Source organism: Meleagris gallopavo, chromosome 1, assembly GCF_000146605.3.
Source record: "Meleagris gallopavo isolate NT-WF06-2002-E0010 breed Aviagen turkey brand Nicholas breeding stock chromosome 1, Turkey_5.1, whole genome shotgun sequence".
In the NCBI taxonomy this organism is placed as follows: Eukaryota; Metazoa; Chordata; class Aves; order Galliformes; family Phasianidae; genus Meleagris; species Meleagris gallopavo.
In genome coordinates this window covers 96,832,305-96,855,114 of record NC_015011.2, presented here as the reverse complement: position 1 = coordinate 96,855,114, position 22,810 = coordinate 96,832,305, and positions in this window count along the sequence as shown.

Genomic DNA, 22,810 nt, shown 5'->3' with positions numbered 1-22,810 from the left:
CCACATTTAAATGTTTCTTGGCATCCCCAAGAACAGCGACTCAACCACCTCCCTGGGCAGCAGTTCTATCACCTGACCATCATGATGTTGAACTTGCTACAAAAAGGAAACAAAACCAGAAAATTTCTCTGAAAACTCATATAATCTCCCTTCTTCATCTTTTTCTCTTCTCCCGCAATTGTATCTCCTCATTCAGAATAAACAACACTATGTACAGCTGTAGCACAATGGTGCATAACTTTAAAAATTATATTTATTTCCCATAAGCAGGTCAGAAGTTAAAATTAATGCCATTTTAATTATCTAAGAGATGTCTCTGTCTACAAAGAAATCATTTAAATAAAAGACATTTTTTAATATTCACTTTTCCTTGTCAGATGGAAAACAACAACACACAGAGGACCATAACTTACAACTAATCATGGTAAACTTTCATACCACATTGTACAGCCTATCTCAAGACACCTACAAAGAAATTTGAGATTGCCTACATATGCCACAACTTAATGTCATTTTTCTTGATGGAAGTGTAAGAGAAAAAAACCTAACATTTAAACTGAAAATCTTTGAAGTCCACCCTTTTGAAAGCACTCAAGCAGACTTTATGCTCTGCTCAGCATTTGCTTTTTTTCCCTCTCCTTTTCTTTTTTCCTTTATGTCTACACAAGAAAGGTAATGGGGAGATATATCATTCACAGTTAGTTGCAGTTCAATAATTACTGCATATTTAATGCTAGGCTACAGCAGTGGCCACACAACCATCCAGCTCTCATCTACAGTGAAAGTAATTGCTTCCATATTTGTGGGGATTTCCTTGATATTAGGTGTTACACGGCCATACTCCATGTTCCACGTCCTCCTGCTAGCCCACAAACATTGCAGAAACTCACCTGCTAAGTACTGATAGGAACAGCAGCAAACAAAGCACATATTTATCAGCACTCCTGATTCTTCTGCCACCCCACGATCCACCTCCTCCTCCTCTCACATTAGCAATACTCATACTGAGACCAGCCAGCCAAATGGAAGCAGGGCTGCATGCCACACTTGTTGTTACCAACAAAAGGACACCAGAGGTATATTTGGTACTCTACCTTTGCCAAGGCCTGACCCAGCCACAGAATGGCAGGCTGCCAGGGTCAAGTCCCATTACAGAACAGTGAGTGACCCACTTACAGCCACACCAGGGCACAAAGCACACACCTCCAGAGAAAGATTTCTGGGGACAGCTTCTTCCAAAGCTCAGGTGGACAGCTGTGGTTGGTTAGCTAACCCACCCTGATCAACACTTGGCCAAACACAAGGACTAATCATTAGCCAGAGCAGGTGAAGCTGAGAAAAATCAATGTGGGACACCTATAACACTAGCATAAGTCCTGTTCATGGTACTAAACAGGGAGAAAATCTGACCAGTTAAACAAAAAAGGGCTGAATTCACATATATCCTGTCAATGTAGGCCTTTTCAAACTAACCACTAGGTTAGAAAACAGAAATATGCTTTCTAATTTCTGATCTTGGAGAATGGAGAACAGCTGTGCAAAGGAGAGAATTGTTCATACTGGTTCTTGTACTGGTGTAATTTGGAAAGCTGTTTTTTGATGCAGACTCATTCCTAGAGAAGACCTCCTTAGTAGAAGCATATTTATTTTATCAATGGCCTGTCCCTGTTACATTCATAAGCTACCAGTTAATAACTAGGATGGTATTTTGAGGTTAATACACTCAGCCATATGACTTTGAACGAGTAAGAAACGTCCTGTACTCTCATTACTGATGTTCCAGCACTTCTGGGAAGAACCTGTCCTAAACATGCAGGGTAATCTTTTTGTAAATCTTGTTTTGAGTTCACGTCTAAGATATGGATATTATCTTCATTATTCTGGGGGAAGGTACTACCAGACACTATCCTGACTGACAGTGACTTTTATTAGGCAACTGAGTATTCAACAGAATGGTTTAAACATCACCACAGTAAATGAGAGATTACACTCAGATGAAGTAAGTAAAGCCACTGCTCTTTCACAACTAGGTTAGTGCTTGCTAAGCAATGTCTCTGCCTGGTATTTTAAGTGCATGTTATATATTACATAACATCTGAGAAAGCATGAGAAAGCTCTCTGGTGGCTGGAAGGCATGAGTTCAGTCAGGTTTACAAAGATACAAGCAGTCAACCCTCTCCAAAATGACAGTTACTAGGGACACGTCTAGCTCTTGCTAGATACTTATTCTACTTCCTAGATAAAGACCAGTCTTTTAAATTAAAGAAGCCAATATCTGGAAATGTGTTTTTTTCTTGTACCTTGTATAATTTTCATATTTCATGGCCAGCTTATGCAAGACATGAATATTTCAAGGGTATTTTTTCAGAATACCAAGGAAAATTCCCTGTTATTGTTTTGGTAAGAATGTTTTCTTCTTACTCTGTTTTTAAAAATTTTCTCCATTGAACCAGGAGGAAAACAAAGTATAAGCTGACATACAACTGTCCCGTACAGAAGACCTAATTAGAAAATATAGTCTGTGAATATGATACCTTTTTTCAAAAGTGTAAAGAGTGATTTTTATATTCAAAAATATTCAAAAAATTCAGTGATTTTTATATTCAAAAATATGTATACAAAAGTACAAATACATAACCCAAAGATGAAATAAGAACTGGGAAGAGCGTAGTGTAACAGTTTATCCACTCAGAAAAATATGTGGAAAATAGGAAATGTTAAGTCTGAAATACTACAGCCACACATATCAGTTTCTATACCTGCACAGCCTTGTGAGAGAAAACTGGAAAAAAAACAACACACCAAAACACAGCTGTCCTGAAGAACAGACAGATTCTTGGGCCACTGCTCTTCATATCTTTGCAGTATCACTAATAATGGCACATGATTTTTTGAGTCTAGATAATGGATGCCTCTCTGAGAAGAGCTCCTTAGGCTACTGAAAGCCACAGAAGGAATTATTTACAGCTGCTATATCCTGGCACAGAGAAGGGCAGGAAGAAATATGATGGAGCACTTTATGGAAACGTGTCTGCTCACACCATTGTGGCAGCCATCACAGCACATCTCATGTTCAGATAGGTAGCCACACATGCTCCACTGCTCCAACTTTGTAACAAGTGATACTTTTATACATACACAGCCCCGACCCCACTCCACACAAGTGATGGTCTATTATTCTCAGCGTGGGATCCCACAGGCAATCCTGTGAAGATAGGTGGACAGAAGCTTTGCTGCAGTCTTCTGTCTAATTTCCTAACTCAAAGAATCCAATTAACTCCTTGCCTTCCTTCTCCTTGACTCCTGAAAAATGGTCAAGTATTTGTCATTTCTCTCTTCCTCCTGCAGATCTTGTCCATTCAGCTGTAGATCCCATGGAAAATAGCTCAGTAAAAAGTACCAGTAATCCATTGCTTCATTTTCAGACACAAAGACAGTATGGAGGTGTTCTCAGCACAAGGCATTTAAACCTGAGCTAGTCTACCATTCTTGTTCTACACCTGTGCACTGTACAACATAAACATCTGAAGTTAGTGAGAAGGATCTCATCTGCTCTGCCTTATCTCCAGTATACCTGAGAATCCATTGCCTTGACTCTTCAGATGGTCCCAGGAAGTCTAAGAAAATTGTGATTTCCACACAATAACATTTGTGTTGATAAATGCCTGTAGTATTGGGGTGGGAGAGGCAGGACCAATTGGCAGTTACATCTGCACTTCTGCAAGTATATTTTTTTAGCAGAGGAAATGAGAATAGGAAGCAAAGTTTCAGAAATTTTTAGAAAGACCAGAGCAAGCACAGTAAAGTATGTAATTCACTAGAATGGTCCTACCTGACATTTTGCATGAGTGAAGGGCAACATTCCCTGTTTTGGAGTGGATGACAAGGCATCTATGCTTGATTCAGCTTGGCTTTAATAAATTGCTTTCCTTGTCTTTCCATTTTATACCCCTTGCAGACAAGCACAAAGTTCACTGTGAAATAAATGCAGTTTTGAAGTGATCACTGACGTACTTCATACTGATATGTATTTTCACAAAGTTATTCCACAAAATATTTTTTTCTTCTTTGAGTCCATTATCTAAGAGTAATACTAAGTTTTGTTTAAGGGCAAAAAGAAATACCTTTGTACTGTTGTAATGATCTGATCTACATGTGATTAAATGCTCCAGGAAATACTTTGCACATTACCTCACTGGTACTTTGAAATGCATTTCATAACATGCTATAATATCTACAGACCCAAAAAAGATGTTTTTTTCTCCTCTATAAACCTTTTTGTTCAATCCTCTCAAGCTCCTACTGTCTGCTCAAGCTTTTGTTGCCATGCTTTCTCATTGTTCCTCACTCTCTGAGCTGTAATCCAGGCCATCCACATCCAGCTTGCTGCTCTTCTACAAACTTTTGCCCAACACTGATGTTAAAATACCAAATACCATCCAGTTTTTATAACTACTAGAAACAAACATGGGCTGTACTAGAGATACAGGGGAAAGGCTTCCTTTTCATTGCTTCCTTGCAAACTAAATTCTCAGATTCTTCATCTAAAGATAATGGTCAACCTGAGTGTAATGGCCAGCATCAGGGTCATATATGTATAGATGCACCTATCCACACTCAGTCATGTGATATATGTTTCTGTAAAAGAATTTCCTAGGCTCTCATCTCTCCAGAATTAGGATAGTTTAGAGAAATTCAAGGTTCCCAACAAGGTTTCCAAGGTATTTCTACTATTTATGCACCTGAAACTACCTACAAATAGGCTTATCTTGATTCAATTCAGAAAGACAGTAGATGGCTAAAAAGACTTACTGTCCTAGTGGGAGATAAACCAGTGTGCAACATTAGCATAGGGATGTCAGAATACTAGGTAGTATAGATAATGCATCCATTTTGTTCTATATTAACTTCATACTAACTAGTTTATTCCATGCTTTTGTTTCAAAGTGTAGTAAGCTGCATCTTGTCAGATATATGTAGTACAAATTGTATCTTGGCAATGTTTTCGTATGCTCATTAAAAAAAATTTACTCAGAACCAACTTGTTTCCACTATCCTTTAGATAATCCCTTCACATTTTACTGAAGAAATGAAAACATAACAATCCTATGCAAAGGAAGAAAGTCCAGACAGCATCCTAGTTTTCACAAAACCAGACTAGTTATTTGTGAAATGGATTAAGTTTTTCCTTTTGAACAGAAAGAACTTGCCAGTTAATTGATTCAATAATAGCTGCATGTTTAAGTTGTTCAGAAAATCTAAATGAAAAGTTAGTGTGCTTCTCAATAGCAGTTTCTGCACTTTTCTCCCTCTCACCTTTTACTGCTCATGGTAGCCAGCAGTTTTGACTGCACGCAACCTCTTTTCAAAAGACCAACATTCCAACAGATCAAACCAAGAACATGAATTCTTTCTTTGTGGTTAACTGTTAGAAATAAAGGGTCAGGTTATCAGATGACATAAATCAGCCTGATTACACTGAAGTCTAAAGACAGTAAACAATAAGCTATAGTACCAAACTAAATTAACAGAAGCACAAGTTAGCCATACCTTACTGAAGTAAGCCATGGATATGTAGACACATATCAGTATTGAGTCAATAAGAAAATTCATCATTAGTTCATTTGTTGCCTTCCATTAGCAGAGCATTAATTTACCTTCCCTTGATTCCAACTTGTATTTGCTAAATGTTACTTAAGTACTGAAGAAATAATATAACAAATGATTTATAAGCAGGTCCAGAAAGACCTGGTTCACTCACTGCTGTTATTTACAAAAGCAAGACCCTAAGAATGCCTCAAATATTGCTCTCATGATTTTGAGTTCCAGCAGATTTTTATACTTGGGGTGAAGTTCACAGGTCACACTTAGGCAGTGGTGTGTTTCAAGCGATCTGCAGGCTATAAGAAGTAACAATAAAATCAATTGGATTATTTTTTTTTATTATGTTATAGCATAGCTATTTTATGCTTTTATGAGATTCTAAAATCTTGAAGTCCAAGATCTTACACTGTACGGGGGCCTGCACTATTTGGGTGTTAAGGCCTACGTGCTCAGTGTCTTGTGCTAAGACTATTGAGATAGAATGTTCCCAAGAGCTACCCTGGGTACTCCTCAGCATTCAGAGAAGGTCATCTACCCTGTATGAGATGCCTTCACAGGTGGAGGGTCCTTAAACCCTGTTGTGGTGCTTCACTTTCTTTCCTTATAAAAAATCTTACCTAATGTTTTGACTTTGTGGATCCTTACGGGAAATGAAATCCATTATGTCTTGCTCATACCTGTCATGAAGAGAGGGAACAGATTAATCATTTCTTCCGTGCATTAGATATGAGCATAGTTGAAGATTAATCTCATGTTTCCCTATCAGTCTCCCCCTTTTAAGCTAAATGTTTTTACCCTGCGAACCAAATTATCCATATATATATATATATATTTTTAAATATATATTCCAGACTCTCTTTAAATGGTCTGGAAGAGAGTGCCTAACACAGAATACCATATTCCAGTTGTGGTCTTTCCAGTTCTGTAAGATGCATAAATCTTATGAACCGAACATCTACTGATACCTCCTAGTACATTTTTTCCTACTTTGCAGCATCACAATGATATTTACTTATGTTTTCTACTACCATGGCAGTGAGATTACCAAACTTAAATTATGAAAGGACATCTTGCAGAGGAGATACTTTCATTACTTCTTATTTCTGTCTTTCAGAATCATGCTGACTAGGAGACATAGGATATGTAGATGGTTGCCTTCTACTCCTGTTGTAGACATTCTTTGTGCTTTCAAGCAAGTAATTTAAGTTTTTATTAGTATAAGTATTTTATTAGTATTTATAAATAAATAACTTTATTTACTTTTAATTTAAAAGTAATTTAAAGCTTTTCCTTTGCACTTCTTCTGTCTGTATGACGAGGATGACAATAGAAAGTACTTTGAGTGCTAAGACATAATTCCTATTTTGTCATTCATTTACTTTCTCTGGGCAGTGTAAAGACCAGAAAAGTGAGAGACTCTTTTGTTTTAAAATAAAAACAACCCTAAAGCATTCACTATAAAGAAAATAATTTACAAGAAAACCTAAAGTGTTGCAGGGTCAGTTGTTCTGCTGCTAGAGCAAACCAAAGATGTACAGGATGCCTTTAATTTCTGATTTATTCCACCAGCTGTCCCATGCAACCTCTAATTGCTCAAAATAAATAAGCACATAAGGAGATCATTACTGAAAAAAAAAAAAAAAAGAAAAACCAAAAAAAAAAAAAACCAACACAAAACCACATGCCATCAAGTCTTGCTGTAATATACTCCCAGTAAAATCTTGATTTCTTGTTAATGGTTTATGTAGTTTGGTGCCATTTTTCTTAAGGTTATTTTTGCCATAAACCTGAGTCAAGTGCAGATTTTGATCTAGATCACAGAAGATAGGTTGTTATCTCAGGAAACAACGAGCAGTGCATGCAGCTACAATACCTCTACAGAAGAAAGCAGACCAGTTTAAGAATTTTAATTTTTACTCATTAAACTTTTCCCAAGGAACCATGTGAATAATAATAAGAAAGACCCTACCCCTTAGTCAGCTACACATATTTTATGACTCACCGCGACAGAACATACAGAAAGGTAAAAGAAACAAGAAGAAGATTATTGATGAGCCTTGAAAACATTCATCTTTTAATATAACTCAGTCAAAATATTCCATAGAATCACAGAATTTTAGGTGTTGGAAGGGACCTCTTACAATGATTTTGTCCACCCCAAACAGGTTCCCTGCACTTTCTCACAGGAAAGTGTTCAGGCAGGTTTTGAATATCTCCGGAGAAGGAGACTCCATAACCTCTCTGCACAGCCTGTTCCAGTGCTCTGTCACCCTCAATGTAAAGAATTTTTTTCTCATGTTCAGACATAACTTCATGTGTTCCACTTTGTGCTTATTGCCCCTTGTTTTGCCACTGGGCACCATTGAACAGCCCCATCCATTTGACTACCACCCATGATATATTTACAAGTATTGATTAAATCCCCACTCAGTTTTCTCTTCTCCAGGCTGAACAGTTCCAGATCTCTCATTCTTTCCTCGTAAGAGAGATATTCCAGCTCCTTAATCATCTTTGTAGCCCTCCGCTGGAGAGGTTCTCTGTTTTTCTTTTGGAGTTGGACTTGAAGATCCTTATGCATCCTGTCCAACTCAAGATATTCTGTGATGCTGTGATTTGTCTTGACCTGGGGAGCCCAGAACCAGACACAATACTTCAGATATGGACTCACTAGGGCAGAGTAGAGGGGGAGGAGGATCTCCCTCAACCTGCTCACTACATTCTTTTTAATTCACTCCAGGATACCAGTGGTCTTCTTGGCCACAAGGGTACACTGCTTAGCTCATGGTCAGCCTCTTATCCACTAGGACACCTAGGTCCTTCTCTGCAGAGCTCGTCTCCAGCAGGTGAGCCCCTAACCTGTACAAATGCATGCAGCTATTCCTTCCCATAAGTTGGATTCTACACTTGCTCTTGTTGGAACATCATCAGGTTTCTCTCTATCCAAGTCTCCAGCCTGACTTGGTCTCACTGAATGACAACACTGCCTTCTGGTGTGTCAGCAACTCTTCCCAGCTTTGTATTATCAGCAAACACGCTGAGGGTGCACTCTATCCCTTTGTCCAGGTCATTGATGGAGATGTTGAACAAGACCAGACCCAGTACCAACCTCTGGGGAACATTGCTTGTTACAGGCCTTGAACTGGACTCCATGCTGCTGATCACAACTCACAGCTCTGCCAGTCAGCCAGTTCTCAATCCATCTCACTGCCCACTCATCTGTCTCATTCTTTCTAGGCTTACCTAGCCTTCCTGAAGTCAAACTACACTACATCCACTTCTTCTGCTTCATCTACCCAGCCTGGTAAAAAGCTACCAGATTGGTCAGGCACTATTTCCCCTTGGTGAATACATGTTAACTACTCTTGATAACTTTCTTTCCTTCCACTTGCTTGGAGAAGTAATCCAGAATAAGCTGCTACACCACCTTTCCAGGAATGGAGGTGAGACTGACTGGCCTATCATTTCTCAGCTCCTCCTTGCTTTTTTTGAAGACTAGAGTAACATTGCCTCTCCTCCAGTCCTCAGGCTTCTATTCTCCATGACCTTTCAAAGACAATAGAGAGCAGCTTGGTAACCACTTCTGCCAGCTCCCTCACCACTTGTGGATGCATCCCATTGGGGCTCATGGATTTGTATGTGTGAAGTTTGACTAGAGGATTTCTGACTAAGGGCAAATCTTTATTTCCCCAGACTTTCTCTCTAAATTCCATGGTCTGGAATTCTCAAGGGGAATTCTTAACAGTAAAGACTAAAGAAAAGAAGACATTCAGTAACTCAACCTTCTCGGCGTCTACTGTTACCAGTGCGTCATCTCATTCAGCAGCTGATCCACATTTTCTTTAATTTTCCTTTACTGTTGACTTATTTTATTCATAACTGTTGCATCCTCTTGACTTGAACACTGCATCTATTTGTATTTTCTGTGAAAAACGTGAAGTAGCTAGTAAAACAGGACATTAAAGCTTGAAATTTGAAGTGGAAGCTTTACTCATGAACTTCAGAAAGGCTCAGCACATGCTGGGAGGTGGTCTTCCTCTAAGGAATTTGTCAAAGCTGTTATAATAAAGCTATAACATTTGTAAAACTCATTTGCTAGAGTGTTGCCAAGTTCAAGTCAGTAATGAACGCATTCTTTAAGCACCTGACTAACAGATGATGCAGCCAGACCCACTTCCACACTCTAGTGTCTCTAATGTACTTCAAAGAGAAGAGTCTTGTGCTAACATATGGCCCGTATAAGGCATTGAGTATTTTAGACTGCAAACCAGTGGGATATGAAGCAACTATATACCGGAGACATGGTATCCATCTGTAAATGCAAACAGCCAGCTTGTATGTGTATCCAGACTTATTTATTCTTTACTAATTTTCCTTTTCTGTATATACCATTGTATAATCAATGGATATACAGATGGTATATGTATATCCAGGAGCTTGGCTAATGTAATTGCTACATTGGAGTAAGGAAAGAAAGTCACTCACTCTATCCTGGGCTTGCAAGATAGACTCCAGTGGAGCGGACCTCCAGAGAGATCCTTCCCCACTGGCAGACAGCTCTTAAATGGGTCTAGGAGAAGTGGAGCCAGGCTCCACCCCTTCCTGCAACACAGATAATTGCCTTCACCTGTGCTCCTGTGTCTGACTCATTGCTTGCTTCAGGTGATTAAGCAGAGGTTCAGGCCATGATTCAGCAGCCCCATACAACCATCAATTTTGCATCTCTGCACTGCTCTTAGGTTTGCTGTAACGGCATCAGCAAGTGAATGCCATTTCTATTTTTTTCTTTCCCACTTTCCTCTTTTTATTCTGTTCAATTCTCCATTATTGCCCTCCAGTATAGCTACCTGATCATATCTTTTAAACATGCTCAATTTTGCACTTCCATTCACCAAGCGCACACACTCATAACCAATTATTTTCATTAACTTATCCAACCAATTTTGTAAAGAGGCCCCTGTGACAGTCAATTATACTCTTCTTCATTTCTTATCTAACGCAGGAAATGGGTATTTGTCTCCTGATTTGGTTTCTGCAAAGAATGCAATTTATTGGAAAAAAAGCTTTGGGATAAAGACTACTCTCTTGATTTTTCTCACTATGATATTGTAGAGACTGGGCTATATTGGCCAATCTTTAAAATCTCTTGCTATCTATCTGATGGGCTCCAGCTAAAATGTTGATGTTGATTCTCACTTCAGCGTCAATGCTAAAAGTTTAAAGCAAGCCTTTCCTACTTCTCACTTCATCACAAGTGTTACTTTAAGGAGAATTCTACATTTGAATAAGGATCACAATGATCCATACTCTCCTAATACAGCAGGATTCTCAAACATTAATGGTAAAGAACAAAACTTCAAATATTGTCTTATGGATGGAGTGCTCTTCCGAATGACCATGTACCTTAAGACCTTCATGAAATAATTCCATACAGATTTAAATGAGCTTTAATGCTTTTCAGAAGCTGGATAAAGGAAGTAAGCTTTCACTAAATGAGCAGACTGCTCTGTTTGTATATTCAGTAGTTGCTCAGCAGATCATTTGGGTCTCCAAATTATAGTGTCTCTAGATAATCTTGGAATCAAAATACATCCTCACCTTATAAGAGCACAGATTTCAGATACACTTGCTGGGGATATTTGGTAGTAAAAAGCAGCTTATATGTAAATTTGAGATGCATCAATGTTTGTAGCATCCTTCTAAATATTTGATACTTTCAGCTGAATTTGAAGTATAATATATCAAAATCAATAGCTGAGATTAAGGTATGATGATCTGAAGTGTCGAGATAATAAAATTATCTAGGACAGATTATTTCTGCCAGGTATTTGATACAATTATTTAGTATTTTTTGAGGCATGACCTCTGCATTTGAAATTGGTGGGTAGCCACACTCACAGATTTCCATACCAAAGACAAGCAGAGTTTAAGAAGTTAATATAGATCAGCCATAGTAATGATGAAATAATTAAAAAACTCAGCACCTCTTCCGTTATTGAAGAAATATTACAGTGTTCTTAGAGTTTTTCCAAGTTTCTTATTCAAAGACTCATTTTCAGTTGAACCCTGTTCTTCTCATTAAGGGCCAGAAGAAAAACATTTAAGCCAAACATCTGTCCCAAGTTTAGCCAACTTTATCGTAGTACTTCCTATTATAAGCAAATTTTGGCATTAGAGATCAAAATTTGATATCAATATTGTTTTCATTTTCCAAATTAAACTTATTCTTATGCTTCAAACTTAGTCCATACAATTATGTTAGAGGGATAAATTATACTTTCCATTATATCTGTACATCATCATCATAACGATGGATAGTATAAATAAACAGTAAGCACATATTCCATCTAGGTTTATACTGATGTGCATTTGCTTGTAGCATTTTGTTAGAGATACTGCTGACACACAATACTTACTAATTAAAATACCACTAACTATACCTAAGGATGATGCCTGGATTGCCAAAGGGAAATGAAATTCTTTATCACATTTACTCCTCCTTCAGGACTTGCATCCCTGCTTTGAAAGGAAACCTAAGAGGAGACCTGATCTTAGATGAGTTCAACTACATAAGAAGAGACTCTTACACAACTTCCCTAGCTTTTGGTCATTATTTATTTCATATTTATGCTCTCCAGAAAGACTAGTTCTGTGCCTTTCCTGTTGGTACTCACACATTCAACTTCTTTTTGAGATAGGCATTAAAAACCTCATTTTCCTATGGTGTGTTATTTTTCTCCTTCTCATCAGCTGGAAGAAGAATCATTAATAGCATCAATTATGATGTTATGTGTCTTACTAAGGCAATATTGTACCTTTTTTTTTTGTTAGTTATCCAGCACTGGAAGTTTTCCACTCCAGCAAAGCCTTTGTCAGATCTTTAGATGAGCCACAGACTGAATTCATATTTACAGATGTGTTCAGGTGTTCTTCCTAACAGATTTTCTCAAGCCTCCTCCTTGATATTTTCCTTCACTCAGTCAGAGTTAATCAGTTCTTTAAAATGTTGCTCCTTTAGGGGGAGGATTTCCATCTCTTCTGACATCACAGGCTGTGACAATGTAGAAGATCCATTACTGAAAAGCCTTTCCTAACTTTTGTCTATATCATTTTCATCTGCAAAACTAATTAAACAGCTTAAAAAGGGTCAAAAAGTCCATACCTACACTAGATTGTATTTAAATTTGTCAAAGAAGAATGTAACTTCTCTTAAGATAACATCAGTTTTCCCAGTTATTAAACTATTTCCCTTCTTTATTTATATTCCCTTTGTTATGCCTTTGTTTTACATTGTCTTAAGAGTTCAGTCTGATACTTATAAATGAAGTAAGTAATTCTTTTATTAATTTTGTAAAAAATCTCAAAGGCCATATTTAATGGAAAAAAAAATACATCTCAAACAAAACAAAACAAAACAAACCCAAGCTATTAAAATGGAATGAGCCACTACAAATTTCCTACACTGTCCTGAAATTCCACTAAACAAACAAACAAACAAACAAACAAACAAACAGAAACAGAAAGCTAAATAGGGTGGGATTTTTTTTTTCTCTTCCTTTTTTCTTCCTAGTTGAAGACTCAAAGATTAGTACACAAGCACATTAGAGTAAAAGGCATTTCTAGGAACCTTAACTTAAGCATCTGCAGAGAAAAACTGCTTTCTAAAGTCCAGATTTGTGAACAGGTTTTAGTCAAGTTTCCCTTCCTAAAGAACTCCCACACATGGCTGTTTTCAGCTCCCTCTAGGGAAGGTAATGCTTCTATTAGCATCCATCTGATGGACCATCAGCACCAAAAATGAGTTCTCTGAACCGTGAGAGAGCTGCTTGATAGACATCCTTTGCAACATAAGTAAAATGATGGCTTACATAAAAAGCAAAATAATAATAAGGACGACCTACCTGTAGCACTTTTGGAAACAACTGAATAAAGCATGACACATAGCACATAGCACAGAGCAAGGACAGGCTGCTCTATATTGGAAATGATGCCAATTGTTGGTTGTGGGGTCAGCAGCGCCATGCTTCTCCCTTACCTTCCCCTCCTCTTCCTCAGGAGGTAGTGCTTTATCCTAAAACACACAGCTAGGCACGTTCCTATGGCTGTACTTAGTCAATTATCCCGTAGAACTAAAATCAAGCTTTCTTGGTATGCAGTCATATATAATTGGTGGGCCCATAGCTGGGGGTCTGGATCTCAGATGGAGCAAGTCAGGCCCACTAAGGCCTATTAGTGCTCTTGTTAAGGCCCTGGTATAGAGCAAATAAAGAAAATAAAAGGTAAAGCTAGATTTAGAAATAATAATAATAAAAAAGAAAATGTAACTAGTTTTGTATGAATTTCAAGTTAAAGTCATGAAAAGATCCTTGGATAAGATAATCTGCTTTGGGGAACTATTATGTGAAGTTCTGAAAATTGCTTTTTATTCATATGAGCATGTAAATCTTGGTGAAAAAGCACCCAGAAAATAATATTTTCATTTTAAATAACATAGACATTGTATCTTCACCTGTTTTGGCACACCACTCTTTAAAATATTCAGCCAGTACTCATAGATACATCTTCATGTGGCCTAGGAACTGTGTTTACACAAAAACTTCCAGAGGACCAAAGCCTTTTACCACCACATTAAGAAGCTGTGCAAACAAGCATACTGAAATAGAAGAAAAATTGCTTCTACTTGCAAAAGACCTATCTACTTGCTCAGTGCATATTTGTTCATGTTAGATTTTAACAAGAAACAGAACACAGGTCACTGGATGTTTTTTCAACTACGTTTCAGATAATATGACTTCATCTGTTCTTTCCCACATTATGCTCCAATCATATAAGTTTTCAAGGGAGAAAATACTCCAGATAGAGTATTTAAAATAGAGTTGGTAACCAACAACCAAATTAAGAAGAAAAGATGATAAGAGTCTGATGTCATTCTGGCAGCAATGTCATTTGATCAAAGCAAGTCAGAGATGGAGAACTAACATATGAGACTTGCCAGCAACTTCAGCTTCACCTTCATCAATGGCAAATGAGGCAATTTCCAGCAAACACATTACCATATTGGCAGAACTGAAATAACCTTCATATGACTGATAGCCAGCCTCAGAAAGGATGGCTGATTTTGATCCTGAGTACTTTAGAGGACTGTATTACCCCAGTACCTGAAGAAGATAAAGTTATAGACATATATGTGGTTGGACCAAAAAATGCCATATGCTAGTTTTCTTCTTAAAGCAAATTCAGTCTATTGAGTAAATAAGCATTTGTAATGTAACAGATTAGGGGTAGGAAAGGAAAAAAAGGCACCAATAACAACAATCACCAGGGCCATTAATCTCCTTAAAGTGACCTGCCAGATCTTGGCAGTATAGAAACAACAGACTTCTTCATTTTTTGGAAAGAACACAAATACAGTACTGTGGCTGATTACTTCTCCAGATATATTGGTTTGGCTGTACTTATATAGACCTCACTGGCATACACTGTCCAGAAATAAAGTAAATACTTGAGAAACATGAAGTCCTCATGTCAGATAATGGGCCTTTAAAACAATCAAAGTGTTTACAGAGAACTTTTATGTTCAACATTGTTGTCATAATTAATTTTGCGCCCAGAGAAATGGAAAAAAGGTAGAGATGTAAAGTGCATGAAATAGCACTGATTAAAAAAAAAGCAAAACCCACAATCCTTCAGCAAAAATTAATGGCTTGATATAAAACTCTTCTAGTCAGTCAACAACCACTGCACCTGGATCTGCTCCTGCAGAATTTCTGATGGTAAGAAGATTAAAGACGATTCTATCCATGGCACCCAGACAGCCTTAAACTAAATGTTCCAGCTCAAAGGAATGCTAAACATGAGAAGGTGAAACAAAAATCCATCAACAACAAATGTCAATGCTTGGCACATTGCAAAACCACCGCCTGACCTGAGAGCAGGGACTGGAGCTCTCAGACATTATAATTTATTCAGAATTAAGCACCTAGCCACCTTCCTATGGCATTCAGAAGGATTTCATTAGAGAATGTGATTAGCAGTGTTTTCTGGTACAACAAGGAAACAACCAAGGATCTTTTTGCATTCCCTAATGAAATATGAACTACTTAGGAGGTTTCCCCCAAGACTGCTTTAGAAGCCAGAACAACCCTCCCAAAGAATTAAAGTTAAAAACTCTGTGTATGCTACATATGCATGTGCTTGTCTGTTTGAGTTTTAGAAATGTTTATTTGTCATTTTCATTTTCAGCATCATTGCCAGACAGAACCAGGATATGTTGTAAGGGTAGGTTAATAAACAGGGCAATTTCAGGAAAGGGGTTTTCTAGCAGCAGCATGAGCCACGTTCTTATTTAAAACATCAGATTACAATAAATGTTTCATATTGTATGAGGTCACTTGTATCCAGACATTACCATTTTCTAAAATAAAATACTGCTCTTCACATTGGGAAGGGTTTACACTAAGCTCCATCAATCTGAGCTGATGTACTATGAACATCTTGTTCTTCCCTCTTGTGACAGAAACCTTTTGTGGTTTTGAACTGTCAAATGCAGGCAGTTATATACACTCCAATCTCAAAGTACAGCTATCTACTATCTGTCCTTTCATGTAATAAACAAATCTGATTTAAACCTGGACTATTAAAAACCTTGACAGAAAGAAACACATTAATACATACTACATGTAAGTATAGAGACTGAATCACAGAATTACAGAATCATCAGAATTTGGAAGGGAGCTCTGGAGATCGTCTTCGTCCAGAGCTCCACTAAAACAGTTCCTTACAGTATGTTTCACAGGAAAGTGTCCAGGTGGGTTTTGAATATCTTCAGAGATATTCAAACTCCACAACCTCTCTGGGCAGCCTTGTCTGGTGCTCCGTCACTCTCACAGTAAAGAATTTTTCCTTATGTTCAGTGTGTTCCAGTTTGTACTCTCTTGCCCTGTCATTGGGTGACACTGAAGGCCTACATGGTTTATCTTATGCCATCAGATTATTATCTCATTTATTAAAAATTCCCCCACTGTGAAACAATTTATTTCAGCAAATATTAAATTACAATATTAGTAAAGCTGTGAAAATTAAATGACAACAATTGTATTAAAAAAAAAATTATATAAAAAAATCAGGTGAAATAGAATCATGTAGCATGTTAACCAAGCATCCCAAATGCAGTTTTGCCTGAAGTTTCCTGCCATATTACCTGGTGCCCCATGCTCTTCCCAAACAATTGTGCAACGTGATCAAGGTGTTACCCATTTTCACTGTCAGACCAGTGCTCCCCCAACACCCTACCTTCTGCCCTTGCTTCATGGAAGTCTTCTTACTTAGGTGTTCTGTGTACAAAACAGGATTTGCAGGGGATACAGATACAGGAACATACACTTTATAGTTCCTAAAGATGGCCAAGTCAGCTACTTCTTCAAAGCTGTCAAGACATTTAGAAGCAGAGCTAAAATCATAAATAGCTTTACCAATGAAAATGCAAGTATGTAGAAAATTCCAGCAATTTGAGTTGAGGGATCAGGTTGAAGACCTACATTTTGTGGTGCTTTTTTCTTTTTTTTTCCCCCAGAGAGGCCATGATAGCTTTGCAGTTTTGAAAACATGCCATAGCTCTTGTAGAGTAAGAGGAAGACTTTTTCTTCACTACTAAAAATATGTAATAATTTATAAGGGCTCAACAATTCCACACCAATAATATCCTGAAATAAGTAAAATCTTTGCCTCTGATATCAATAAAGATAAAATCTCCTCATAATATTGTTCTGTTTGTTAGATTTAAGTTTACTTGAAAATAAAACATGTAGTTATTTGGGATATAGGTGAAACATGTTTGCCTAATTCATTTGCTATTACATATTTCTAGTCCAGGAGATTTGCTGAGAGTCTTTGGGCCTGATAGGTGTACCTGAAAGGGATGCAACTTCAGCAAAAGTCAAAGTCTTGCCAAAAATCATACTTTTAAGGAATCAAATTTGTGTGTTTCAAGGTCTATAAAATACCAAAGCAGAATATTATCATTCCAGACTTCTTTTCAAGGAATTCTCAAAGGAATAGGGAGCTGGTATGGTAGATGAGAGGGAATATCTCCAAAGCATCTTTCCAATTGTAGGTGGGCTGATCTGTCCCTAGGACTCCAATTCCCTCTTGCACTACCACACATGGGTACATAAGGCTCTCTTAGCTCCTGACTTTGTTGCCTGCATGGACATGGGAAGGGCCGAAATCAGTCTCCTGTTCAAGACAAGAGAGTGCAATAATATGCCCTCTCAAGAGTTTTCAGAGATACAGTGACACAGAAAAATCCACAAAAGATATTGCAGGAGCAACAATCTTCCCACCAGTCTCATCAAAATCTCAGTCTCATGAAAATGGTTTTGTGTATCCTTGCACTGGGACTCCATTATGTCCCATTACTTTATTTATTCCATAACAATATTTAATAAATTTTCATCAATTTAGCATGATAAATTTGCATGCCAGAAGGAATGGAAAGTCAGAAAATTACAAGTTCCAGATTTAGGAATGAAGTACAGAACATTTATCAACATAGTTAGGGATGTACAGCTCTTTCTGTGTCAGACAAATAAAAACTGAAACATTGAAAAGGAAAATCTGAGTGAGTTTTCCTGTCGGTCAGCAATTCAGACAAGGGTTAATACGGGTTGGTTATAAGTATACTTTTCTGTGCACATTTTATATATACATAACTACCTTAAACCATATATACATCTATATAAGATACACATAAATGTATTTCTTAAAGTCAAACTTGTGCTTAACAAAGATATATTACATTAAACAATGCCAAGAAAGGAATCTGCACTAGAGAGTACTGGCATACAATCAGAGTGTATTTTGTATTCCTGCAGAAGATTTCCTCTAAAATCTTGGTAGAAGAGGAAATTAAGGAAGACAAACTGAACTGTGATGCTTAGGGAGTCCCTTGATTCTGCCTGTCAAAGTTTCAAGCCTGCTTGGGGCCTCAGGGGAGTCTGGCTGTTCCTGCTCCTCCTCTGCCAACCAGACAGTAACGGCCCACTGCTTTTATTCATTACCCTGAATGTAATGCACTAAATTTAACAAGTAACACACTCAGCGGGAATTTATTGGCCTTTTGCAGCATGATTGCAAGGTAGGATATGGATATGGATTCCAATTACTGCTGACACCCAGATAAGACGAACAAAGCCTATATATATGATTGTTATTAATCAAAGTTAATATCTGGTATTACAGGGAAACAAAAAACAAACCAAGAATAATTTAAAAATGCTTAGCTAATTTTTTTTTTTAAAATCAAAATATTTGTCATTCCAAATAAAATTATACTGTTATTTTCTAGCTAGGAATTACAAAGGGGATAGTATATTATACAAAAATAGCCAGGAAGAAAATTTAAAACAACATTTATTCATTATAAAACAATATGCAGAAAATTCACATCCCAGGAGGTGTAATACGCTGTGAGAAGCCTAAAACAAAAATATGCATACATTCACAATTATGTACATATTAACGATCATTTGACAAAATAAAAATCAGTAATGTATTCCAGAGAGCTGAGATTCATATTCATCTGACAGTATTAAAAGATGGGATAGGAAGGAATTAATTTTTCTTGTTCACATCTGGAGTTTAAATAGGTCCAATATGAATGGGCAAAGAACAAGCCAAAGACCACTGTTTGAAAATTCCAGAAACCAACAGATGTGAAACACATATATATCTGTCCCAAACCCCTCCCAGGTGAGTAAAGAATCTAACCACTCAGATATCTCTGATTGCCTTTCCTTTATAACACTACAGCCCACCGCACATTAAATATTGGGGATATTCAAAGCAATATGAGGCAAGGAGTTCATCTCCATAGCATTCAGAATTTCCATTCAACTTGGACCTAGAAGATGAAAGCCTTTTCCAAGCTATCCAAACCATTAAGATCTGCAGAGTGCAGCCAGAAAGCTTGTGAAGTTTCTCATTACTGTCTTGATATTCCTGATAATTCAAGCTGAGTATCAGATGGAGAATGTTTTCTGGTAACAACTCCATTCTCTTTACAAACCATAAGCAAGAGGCATTACTTTTCAAAAACAAGGAGTTAAAAAGATGAAATTTCAATTTCCGAAAAGATGTGACAGTACAATTTGCTTGAAATTCAGCAAGTCGTCTATTCTCAGGCTACCTCAGATTCCTACAGATACAACTTATCTATGTGTTTGTCCAAAAATTATTCCAAAAATGACACCGCAAATGCCACACTGGTCCTACCTGGCTGAACCTTATGACTCTTTCCTGTTTCCTGAGAAGCTATTCCCTTGTACTCCATTTATTTCCCAGTCCCTTCAGTACTGGTAAAAGCCAATGTATTTGCCCAAGGGGACAGAAGTGACACCAGCAGATGTCTTATACAAACCATCACAAACCTTTCAGTGCAGCTCCCAGAAACAAAGCACAAGCAAATACTTGTAGACTAAATTTCAAAGGGAACTTCACCAGTTCTTCTGTACTTACTGACTTAATTCTACAAGCCGTTGTTATCATGCAATCCACATAAACTGCAGAGTGCATATCAGTTATTATGTGTATAACGTGTGTTAGCTTGCCTTTTCTGGGATGCTTGCTCTCACTTATTGTAGGAGAGAGACCAGTCTACTGATGTTGGGGGCTATATTTTTCACCACTCTTGTGGAGAAAAATGTCATGAGCAGATGAGCACCCATGCCTCATATATAACATAGATAAAGTACAAGGTATAGAATTATACACATCTCATAAAGTGAGGAAAGGTAGGAGGGGAGATGCATCTTGATTTTAATGAAAACAATCTTTTAGTGACATAGAAAAAACAATTATATTTTCTCACCTCATTTTTGCCATTTTACCTGATATATAAAAGTGTTCTTAGACTGAGTGCAGCAAGGATATGAATAGAATAAATACAGATGAATCACATACTTTTTAGGAAAAAAATACTTCTTAAACAGACTCTGTGTACATTATACATAACAAACATGTATATAAACTTACATTTATATGAACATATCACATGGGTTTGTTATGTGTGTATGAACAATGGATTATATGAGAGCAGAAAATCATTTTTTGCTTCATTTGTTGCTGTAAGGTATTACTGATAAATGTTTGATTACATATGTACATTATTTCAAACTGAGAAACAGTTGGGTTGGTGATGCAGCCTTGGTATCAAAGAAGTCTTTTATTTTTATTAATAACTCTAATATTTTCTTGCACCCTGTGAAGTTTTTCACTGAGGGACAAAGTGAAGCAGCTAAAATTTTGATTCATCATGGTTTGCAGATACATACATAACTCCAACCTTGAGAGAATTGTTTGCCTGAGCTTCACAAATAAGGACTTAGCTAAGAAGTGAATTAGTAAACTGCCCTTTTTCCCAAATATTGGTCTTAGAGAGTTTTGGATCAGACCTCAAAAGAAGGTCTATTTCTTTAGCTAAAATATAGCCTTTTGCAATCCTTGCTGATGTTACAATAAATGCACAGAAGCTATGTGCCTGTGATGGCATACACATCGTCTCGTAGAGAACATGAAATAAAAAGCAGTATACTCATATTCCAACTAGCTGCTTATGTAGAACAACAAAACAAAACAAGGGTAGCTATTGTAGCTTGTCAGCATTGCAACAAATGTTAAAACTCCATCCTTTTGTTCTCAAATGTTAATGGAAAAAAACAACAACATCTGAAAAAGATTACAATTTAAAATGGTAATGATACATTTGTCTCAAGAGAATTTGTATTCTGTCTGCAAATCAATCAAGATATGCTGAAACAATTTAGAGAGAAATCACAGCTGAATACCTAAAATCCTGGGAACAAAGAATGGTACCTGCTTATAGGAGACAGCTGGCAATACCCAGCAACAGACAGAGAAATGCATTTTGTAAATGTATAAACTCATCAATTCTGATACCTTCTACTATAAATGATGTGATTTTTGTATACAGTGCACTGTCAAGAAAAATATTGTGCCCTCCATATTTTTGCTAGTACGTACCATGGAATTATATTAGATCAGACTCTCATGATTGGAATAAAATCACTAAAATGTGGATCAGGTCGATAACTTTAATGCAAAATATTATCTTCCTTTTTTTTTTCTTATGAATTTTTCACAATGCTTTTAACACACTAATCCTTAAAAATCATTTAAGCAATAAGATTGGGAGAAGGCATCACATTGGAAGAGAATAATTTCATGCCTCAGATGTGTTGTGAAGCATGAGGATGAAGAATGAGTGGCTTCACTCACCTGAGAACTGCAACGAGTCCCAGAAATGCACTACCTAAAGTATTTTATTGCTATTACAACATGGAAATTATTTTAGAAAAGGTCACACCCACAGAGCTAGTAGGAATGATTAGATATGAGTGATCAAGGCGGCAACCATACAGACTGTAATTTACTGTTTAATAAATAAGAGAGCTCCACCATCATGCTTTTAAAAATAAAGTGTACATTTTAAAGATTAAAAAGAACCTCCTTGCTCAGAGGAAGTGCTGCCCTGGCCAAGAGTGACTGTCAAAGCTCAGCTACAGCAACCTAGAAAATATGGTGTTTGAACTACTATATCTGCCCCAGAAGATATCCATGGTGACGTTTGTCCAAACCCAAAGCTTTCAGGAGATGCAAAGGCATTTCTGCACCTGCAAAGGTGACTGTCACTCCACCTCAACTGGTTTGAACTCAGAGTGCAAGAAACAGCTGATGGGAAGCACCCATTTCCTCTTATTCTGCCAAGTCTGACCCTGGGAGCAGCCATGATCTACCTGGGTTGGAGAGCGCTAAAGAAGAAAAGCTTTGTGTCCCACTGGGACACTGTTAGAGACAGTTAGGATGCTGTTAGAGATAGCAAATATTTAAAATGATATTATTAGTTTTGTTGGAGCTTTTATCACCATTTTGTTTCTTTTACAATGAAAAATCACTTCCCTTCTGAAGAGCTGAGACAACATGATGTCTTTTTTATGCAGATTTTCTATTAAAATAATAATAATAATAAAAAAAGAGGTTTCAAAAAATGAAAATTTAAAGATACCATCCATCATTTTATAGACAACCAGCTGCAGTTGGGTTTGCTGATGTACCATCTAACTGGATTCCTCTATGACATATTATCAACTATTAAATGGAAATGACATTTTGATTTTGGAAAAAAAAAGAGCTT